We start from the raw sequence: 9,628 nt of genomic DNA, 5'->3' as shown, positions 1-9,628 counted from the left end.
AAGAAAAAATTTTCATTCCCTGTCTACTTTGTACAGTTATGATGGTAAATGGAAAAATCTGCAAGGAAAAAAACCCACAGAGCTCAGAAAAGTGTTGATGCCAGAGCATTCCAAATTGCTTTCAATATTTCAGAATTGACATAGAAAAATAAAAGAAATCTCCCCAAAACGCCGTGGTGGTGTGGGGTTAGAATTCACCATTAACCACGTAAACAGGAATTCAAGGGGAAAATGATCAAATTGGACTCATTTACATGTGTAATTACCCACCTGTGATCATTCTCTGGTCTTATCTAGTCCCTCTTTCTCCTCCCACATGGAAGTTAAAAATACTTTGTATCAAACATTTTCTTCCTAACCTAATGCAGTGAATTCTTGGAATGGGGGGTGTGTGTGTGAAGACAGCCCTGCTGCTTGAAACAAGACCTGGATCACCGTGGACCTCAGGCCCCAGCTTGTGGGTCAGGAGCCCGGCCCATAGACGTCGTTAGCCACCTTCAAAGGAGGTTTGGAAGTCGGTGGCCCTGGAAACATCCTGCCAGTGATGTTCAGTGATCAGGAAAGCCAGGAAAGGAAACTGTGGCTTTTAATCCCTTGGGAATCTGGTAGGCACAGCCCTATGGCAACCCAAAATAGTTGCTTTTGCTGAAAAGATAGGTGTCAGGGAGTGGGCTCTGCTTCAGGACACTCTTTCCTGGGGGTGGGGTCGGGGTAGAGAAGGTAAACCGTGGAACTGGGGTGGACAGGCCCTTGAGCTTGCGGAGGCAAGAGAACAGTGGTTGTCCAGGCCTGCAGGTGTCTGGGGCCCCAGGGAACTGGGACCTCTGGGGATGCTCTCCGGGGACCCTGCAGCGAAGGAATCTGATGGTGCGGCCCGGGTCCACCCGAGGGCAGGGGCCTTCTGTCCAGGCCCCGGACACTCACAGGGTGGGCATCTCCTGGGAACTCTCTGGCCTGCTCTGACCGGGCCCTGAGTTCAGCAAGACCCCCCAGGTGGTCCCCACGCGCGCTGGGATCTGAGATGCGCTGGTTTAGAGGACGGTGAGTAAGACACCTCGTCACCATGCTCTTGCTCATCTGTTTTTATCACGGTTGTGAAGTTCTCTGAGCACCCTGGTGATTTTTGCTGTCCCTCCATTTGACACCCTATTTTTTTAAAAGTTTCATTTGAATTCAATTTGCCAACATAGAGTATAACACTCAGGGCTCATCTCATCACGTGCCTTTTTTTTTTTTTTTTTTAAAGATTTTATTTATTCATGAGAGAGAGAGAGAAGGAGAGGCAGAGGGAGAAGCAGGCCCATGCAGGAAGCCTGATGCGGGACTCGATCCCGGGACTCCCGGACCATGCCCCAGGCCGAAGGCAGGCACTAAACCGCTGAGCCACCCAGGGACCCCCATCACATGCCTTTTTAATGCCCGTCACCCTGTTACCCCATCCCCCCACCCATCTCCCCCTCTGCAACCCCCCTATTGAAGTAGGTTAGTATTACCATCCTGCTCCGAGGTGGATATTTTTTCCTTAATCTGACCACAAGGGGCCGCATTTTACCACATAAATATTCATCGTGTCTGGCTGGCCCAGTGGCAGCAGGAGGCCCCTTCCCCTGGGGGGTGGGGTGCTTCATCTCGACCTGGAAGTCTATCCCTCTGGTAGCCTTACCCGAGCTCCTTAATTAAAATCATGTTCAAGGCCTTTCCCCCCCCACCCCCCCACCTGTTAACCCCCCCACCAGATTGCCAGCAGCTTGGGTTGCTGGGTATTCATTCCTGAAATTCTCTACACCTACACTCCCACGAGCAGAGCATTTCCCCCAAGAGACTTAACGTTTTACACTGAGAAGTTAATCATGTTTTCTCTTGCAGTCACTTCTGGAGTTTCCATGACTCAGGTTCTTTACTAAGCCCCCTCCCCTGATGCTTTCCCAGTCCTGAATGTGGTGTTTCCCAGAGCCCTTTGGAATTGCCAAGTGAGAGGTGTCAGCCTGCCTGAAAAAGCACATTTCTGATCACCTGGCTGATCTGATCATCTGGCTGATCCCAGGAATCCTAGCCTATGTATTAACGCCATCCGTTCTTCTGGAAATGAGAAGGAATGCTATAATGCTATTATCTTTTTCTGGGATGAGGCCTCAAAAGCATTGTATTCAGATTCATCCATTTTCCAAAACCCTAAGGTAAATTTGGACAATCCCATTTGAAGTCAGACTTGAAATGGAAGTCTTTAGGTATGTGTGTATATACTCGAGCATTAAATTATTTTACCCAACAGAAGGTGGCCCAGCCAAAGAGGTGCTGTGACCTCAGACTGGACTGGGAAGCCCGGAGCCTGGGGCGGGGGGCTGGGGGTCTGGGTCCTGCCGAGCTTAGACTAGCAGAGCAAGTCTTGGTCACTTAGCCTTGGTTTCCCCATCTCTATGATGAAGAGGCTGGACTAGAATGATTGAGAAGGTTCCTCCTTTCATTAACCTAGTAAATCAGAAGGTCTTTTGTTGTTCTAATGAAGCCTTGACTTGAAGTGGCAAACTTGATCCGTGGCTGATAGATCCCACAAAGCATCTGGAATCAGATAGACGTTGACAATACTCTCCCTTTTGGAGAACCAAGACCACAAAAGAGCCTTCGAATGGAAGTGCCACCCACATTTGCTGCTGCTGCTTGGTCGTATGTAGGTGGCTGGCAGGTGGCTGTCTTGAAGATATTCTTGAATCAGCTCATGGAATTCTGAATAGAATTAACACGCGGGCACGTGAGCACTTGATTTAACAGCATCTCTGGCCACCACTGTTTCATTAAGAAGATTAATCAATTTTTTTCTTTTCTTTTCTTTTCTTTTCTTTTCTTTTCTTTTCTTTTCTTTTTTCTTTTCTTTTCTTTTCTTTCTTTTCTTTTCTCTTCTCTTCTTTTCTCTTCTCTTCTCTTTTTTCTCTTCTTTTCTTTTTTTTCTTTTTTATCGGGCTCCCCACCCAGTGTGGAGCTCAACACAGGGCTTGAACTCCCAACTCTGAGATCAAGACCTGAGCTGAGAGACCCAGAGTCAGATGCTCAACCGACTGAGCTCCCCAGCCCCCCTGAGGATATGAATCATTAAAATACTTTGGTTGATCCCTCTTGTCATGGCTCAGGTCCCAATGAGCTGCACGTTCAGTGAAAAAGATGTACGTCCTGCTGTAGTCATTTTACTTTTGCCTGGTCTACCCTCCAGGCCCCGTCACTGTACCCCCTTGGCAAAGCCATGAGCAACCAGAGCTGCAGTTAGGGCTGGATGTCAGCCACAGAGCAGGCCCAGCAGAACCCCGTGATGCCAGCCCACCCGGTGGTTTCCAAGGCAACCCCTGATGTCTCCCTCCCCGGGCTGAAGGGGGGAGCCCGGGAGCCTCTCTCCTGACGTGGCTCTGAAGAGAACCAGCACCCGGCGAGGACTCTGGTTCCAGGCCTGTTTCCGATTTTTCTATGGAAGGATAAGTCCTACGTTTATCTGCCCCAGTGCTGAGATGAGGATTTGAATTTAAACGGAACTCTTGGGTGGTGGACACGGAAGATCACTGGGCTGAGAAATCACTGGGTGACCCTCCAAGGATGAAGAAGTAACGGGGTCAGAATTCTCACCGGAAAAAAATAATTTCTGTCACGACATGGGGGGTGGGGGTGGGAGGATTAGCAGGAGCCAAGATGCGGATTAAGGGGCTAGGGATAGCCCCCAACCAGGGCAGCTCCGGTCTTGCAATGTTTTTCTCATTGTTGCTGAGACTGTAAAATTTATTGTCCAAACCAGGACTCTTTCTTTTTCTTCCTTCCTTCCTTTTCCTTCCTTCCTTCCTTCCTTCCTTCCTTCCTTCCTTCCTTCCTTCCTTCCTTCCTTCCTTTCTCTCTCTCTTTCTTTCTTTCTTCATTCATTTATTACATTTATTTATTCATGAGAGACCCACACAGAGAGAGGCAGAGACACAGGCAGAGGGAGAAGCAGGCTCCCCCTGTGGAGCCTGATGTGGGTGGGACTCGATCCCAGGGCCCCAGGGTCATGACCTGAGCCGAAGGCAGATGCTCAACCACTGAGCCCCCCAGGCTCCCCTAAACCAGGGCACTTTAGACAGGGGTCGGGGGGAGATTTAACAATTAAGCCGTCCTGACAGACATAAACCATCCGAGGCAGGCCAGCACACGTCTCCCTGCCTTCTGTGTTGCACAGTAAGGAGTCCTTGGAACAAAGATCCTCCCCAGCGCATGGAGATGGAAAATCACCAGGCTCCTGCGATCAAGATTCCTGGTCCTCTGATGAGACCGGTCAAGGGGTCATGGGGGAACAGAAGAGGGAAACCAAGAAACGTGGGAGGCTTTGGATGGCAGTTAGGGGAAATGTGACAGGGTGTCAAAGAGAAGTGAACAGGGGCACCTGGGTGGCTCAGTGGTTGAGTGGCTGCCTTTGGCTCAGGTCATGATCCGGGGTCCTGGGATTGAGTCCCACATTGGGCTCCCCGCAGGGAGCCTGCTTCTTCCTCTGCCTGTGTCTCTGCTGCTCTCTTTGAGTCTCTCATGAATAAATAAATAAATATTAAAAAAAATAATAAAAAATAATAATAAAAAATAAAAAGCAAAGGTATGTTTTAGCCTGTTTGGGCTGCTCTAACAAAATGCCCATGGACTGGGTGGCTTATGAACACCAGAAATCTACTTGTCCCAGTTCTGCAGGCTGGAAGTGAAGTCCCAGAGCAAGGCGCTGGCATGGCCGGGTTCTGGGGGGCCCTCCTTCCTGGCTGTGGGTGGCTGTTTCCTTGCTATATCCCCAAGTGGTGGAGAGAAGACAAGGGGCCTCTCTGGGGCTCCTTTTATAGAGGGCACTGACCCCAATCACAAGGGCTCCACTCTCATGACCTAATCACCTCCTGAAGGCCCACACTGTGGGGTAGGATTTCTTTTTTTTTTTTCTTAATATTTTATTTATTTATTCATGAGAGACACAGAATGAGGCAGAGACACAGGCAGAGGGAGAAGCAGGCTCCCTGAGGGGAGCCCGATGTGGGACTCGATCCCAGGACCTCAGGATCACACCCTGAGCTAAAGGCAGATGCTCAACCACTGAACCACTCAGATGTCCCCGTGGGTAGGATTTAACATGAATTTGGGGAGCAACACAATATTTGGTCCATTGCAAAGTACTCAAAAAATATACTTTTGCTATAGAAAAATGAGAAGATACAGGTAAATGAAGACAATGAAATCATCTGTAATCTAAGCACTATTCAGATTTTAGTATGGATCCTTGCACACCCTCTCTTATGCATTTTACTTATGCCTATACCTATAATTATTAAAATGATAGCTGTAATAATAATTATCATATTATGAACAGTTTTCCATATCAGCAAATGTGCTTGTAGAACATTGTTTTAATAACTATGTAATGTTTCACAGTAGTGAGTAGTTCGTTTACCCAAATTTCTTGGCATCAGGTACGAGACTTTCTATATTTTCTGTATTACAAACGACAGGGTATTGAACATCTAGTAGAATCTCTGTGCGTATATAATTAGTGACTCTGGAATGTGTGACTTCAGTGGGCCATGTGACCCGTTAACTCCGGGGTCTGTTGATGATCTGATTGTGGAATGTACACGTGACAAAAACGGAGGACCGGACATGGGTTCTAGTTCTGGCCCAGACACATAATCCCGAGTGTATACCTTAACCTCTCTGTTTAGGTTTTCTGATTTGTAACAGAACAAAAATTAGACATGAGCAATGCTGCTGTTCCTTGAACTGGATTATTGTAAAGATCCAATAAGGTAAGTGTGTGATAAACCATTTAAAGTCATAAAGCAAAAAAAAATAATAATAAAAAAATAAAGTCATAAAGCAGTTTACCTTTATAGGGATTTATGACTTTCTTTGCAAAATGCTATTTCATTTTATGTAAAAAAATTTTTTTTAAGATTTTATTTATTTGTTCATGAGAGACACAGAGGCAGAGACATAGGCAGAGAGAGAAGCAGGCTCCATGCAGGGAGCCCGATGCAGGACTCGATCCTGGGACTGGAGGATCATGCCCTGGGCCAAAGGCAGACGCTCAACCACTGAGCCACCCAGGCGTCCCTCATTTTGTTTTTTAAAAAAGATTTTATTTATTTATTTGAGAGAGAGAGAGATAACGAGAGAGAGAATGAGCAGGGGAAGGTGCTGAGGGGTAGGGAGAAGCAGGTCCTCCCTGAGCAGGTGGGGCTCCATCCCAGGACCCTGGAATTGTGACTTGAGCCGAAGGCGGGTGCTTAACCTATTGAGCCACCCAGGGGCCCCAAATGCTATTTTGAAAAATTCTATTACATCGACTAAAACTTCTTCCAATTTTTTGACATTCTCTAGGAAAACTGATTTTTATGAACCAACCAACAAGCATTGCATAATTTGGAAGTTGTGGCGCCTGAGTGAGCACTTCCAGGGAGAAGCTACTAGAAACTCAGGCTAATCAGACACCTGCCTGCCTGCATTCCAGATGATGATCACAAACCAAAGGCAGAGGGAGCACAGGCTTTGCAAAGGAAGTAACCCTTGGTGTAAAATTCTCGGGGGAGGGGGAGTGGGTGGGTATGGAGGAGGCATGGGTAGTTCCCCCTCTTCACTCCCTCACCCTCAGCCATCAGCCAGGACACTGCTCTGAAACAGGAGAGTAATTTGGGGCTGATCCTGTCCAGCCTGAGAGAGACAGAGGCCAGCCTGCTGTCAGAGATAACAACGGCTGTTGGAAGGCAAGTCTGGGGGAAATATTTTAATAAAGAATCCTGGGAATTCCAGCTCCAGTTGGAGCGGGCCCCAAGGGGGCAAGTCAGGAGCATGAATGGAAATTTGCAGCCTGAATTAACCCCAAAGACGACAGTCCCATGGCTGGAAACCATGCATGCCTCCCACATACCTGCCATTCACCCATGGGACAGAAAGGCACAGTGGGGTGGGGGTGGGGGTATGAAATACTGCTCAGCACACAGGAAGGGGTCCAAAGACCCCCCTCCCTCTGACCCTCACCCCCAGGCCATGCGTGCACAACTCCCGTGGTGGTGGTGGGGGGGGCACCTTCTCATCTTGCAGATAGTAGATGCTCATTGTGCTCCCTGAATGGGTGAGCCAACAGTAGGAGCCACAAAGAGGGGGCTGAGGACCTCCCACCCAGCCTGCCATCAAAGTAACTTGCAGGAATTCCACTGTTAATTCTCAGGGTCCCTAAAGAAAAGAACATTCACTCCCACCCACATTGGAAGATGGCTTGCATTGGAAGGAAATGGTACGTAAAGACAACATCTTCGAGTTCACTGCAAGGTGTTTTGTAAAGCTAACGTATTTTCCTTCCCTGGAGATGACTCGAAAACATGAGTTTCATTGTAGTAGGAGGCCAACTTAATCAACAGAGGGAGCAGACAGGGGAGGGTATTTCTGCCAGCGGGTGTACTGGGGCCGAGGGATGGCAGTACACCGGTTCTGCTCCAGCGGAGACAGACAAGTGCCAGGCTTCTAGAAGCCCTTTCTTTGCCTGCCTGTAGATACCTCCACTGCAATTATTTTAAGTTCCCCTGGATATTTTAAATATGACATATAACGCTGACCAAGTAAATGTAGCAGTACATTTCCCCAGGTTTTAAAATTGTACTGATGAGAACAGGGAAGAAGGGGGAGCCCTACTGGTACGACCGACTTTTATTTTAGTTGCTATTTAAGTGCAAAGAAAGGCTGGAAGTACCTGATAAATAGAAAAGGCGAGGCTCTACTACGGACCATGAGCAGAAAAACTCGGGCACTTCTGGGAGTGATTAATTCCCACTGCACAGAGATGGTCTCTTGCCTTCAGCGGAGCTTGGGAAAAGCCTTCGTTTGGAATAAGTAGGTAACTTTTTTGGGGTTGCCTTCAGAGGTCCAGTTCCTGTTTCTGTTTGATGACTTCATTTTTTCAATTGCTGACAAATTGTAAGGGGAAGGACAGACTTTATTTGGGTTTCTTCTCTTAAATGATGAGTTTCAGAAGAGATATACAGAAGCCCCAGTGGGTTAGACAGAGGTCACATCTGGAGCTTCCTCCCACCTGGGCAGCAGGTGCTTAAGGGAAGTGGTTTCTTAAGGGGAGGTGGTGGTTAGTGACCTAAGGGTTTGGGGTTAGGCCAACTTGAAGAGAGGGATGTGGAAGAAAGGAAAGGAGGAGGAGGGGGAGAGAGAGAGGAGGGGAGGGAGAGAGGTGGGTAAAGAGAGAGAAGGAAGGGGAGGGAGGGATGGAGAAAGGGGGGTAGGGAGAGAGAGGCAGGAAAGGAGGAGGGGGGAGGGAGGGAGAGACGGAGGGAGACTCTGCATTGACCTAGCATCTTTAGGAGCCACAAAAATTGTCCTAGAGAATTATCCCTCAAGGCTATTTGCACGCTAGTGAGAAATAGGCTCACTGATACTTCTTCATCACCTCTGAAGGGACAGCCTTGGAGGAAGCTGTTTAAAGCCCTTCTTTGCCCTTCTTGGCCCCACCAGGGCTCTTAATTCTATGGGGCTTTCTCAACTGAGAGAGAAGGGCAAGGAAGAAGGCTGCCCAGGGTCTGTGCCAGAGTGGCTAGTGAGAGGTAAGACTGTACACTGCCCAGTCAGCCTCTGAGAAGCTCAACCCTGCCTTCTGGAAGCTCTCGACACCAGCAGGGGAAAGGAGGGACGGGCGCTGCCCCAAAGGCCTTGTAGGGGGGTAGCCTGTGTGCACTGTGTGTGTCTTTGGGGAGCTCCGAGAAGTAACTGGGGGACAGAAGAGACATGAGGTCCTGCGTGGATTTACAGACTTGCAATCAGGACAGGGGAGGCTTAGTTGGTTATTCAAAAAACAATTTTTTTTACAAGGTGTATTATATAATTACTTAAAACAACAACAACAACAACAACAACAACAACAACAAAACAAAAAAAAACCCCAAACAACTGAGTATAGATATTTTCATTTTGGAAAAAAATTGTGGGCAAGAATCGAGGCTTAATTAGGTTCAGATATCGGGGGCTGGTGGGATCCATGCTGGTGGTCAGCTCACAGCCTGGGCATAAGGCAAGGGAGAGAGGAGTCTGAAGTCGGAAGACAGGGGTTTTTTGTTTGTTTCTCCCCTGCTCCTTTCTGTCAGGCAGCAGCTGGCTTCTGAGCCTCAGTGTTCCCCTCTGCGAAACGGGGCTGTTGGGAGGCCTATGCGGCACCCTGCACAGGGCTTGAGAGGCTAAGAGGACTCTCCGTAAATACTGCTTTGCAAATTGCCACATCAATGCGGAGCTCTGAGCGGCACGTTGGTGTGTTTTTTCCCTGCCGAGAATGGACTATCCATGGTTCCTCCCCTTAGCCTTCACCTCAACACACTCAATTATGGCTTCTGGATGATGGAAACACAAACATTTGTCAGTGAGCTTCTGCTCAACATTGTACTGCATTTCTGTGGCGTCCTCCTCCCCCTGAGAGCCTGTGTTAGAGTGTGGGCAAGCAGGAGGCCCAGGCGGTGGGTCTGGGGGGCCTGGGATAGAGTGCTGTGCAGTGGAAAAAAGACCTCCGCACGCAGCCTTTCTCCCCTGGTCTGCAAAATGTCAGAGAATCCTGAACTGCTCCCTCATGGCTCCAGGAGGCCCCCCTCCCAAACTTCAGGCA

General features: G+C 48.5%; 1 long non-coding RNA gene across 1 annotated transcript; it reads left to right on the top strand.

Moving 5' to 3' along the window:
* Positions 1–2,966: 2,966 nt before the first annotated feature.
* Positions 2,967–8,170, top strand: LOC144301838 (uncharacterized). Its single transcript, XR_013368739.1, has 3 exons — positions 2,967–3,595; positions 5,700–5,783; positions 6,358–8,170. It is a non-coding gene; the product is annotated as an uncharacterized LOC144301838 (long non-coding RNA).
* Positions 8,171–9,628: the final 1,458 nt, after the last annotated feature.

The sequence above is a fragment of the Canis aureus genome, chromosome 30 (genome assembly GCF_053574225.1).
Source record: "Canis aureus isolate CA01 chromosome 30, VMU_Caureus_v.1.0, whole genome shotgun sequence".
NCBI lineage: Eukaryota > Metazoa > Chordata > Mammalia > Carnivora > Canidae > Canis > Canis aureus.
The sequence above is the reverse complement of the archived record's forward strand: the minus strand, read 5'-3'. Positions and strand labels throughout refer to the sequence as shown.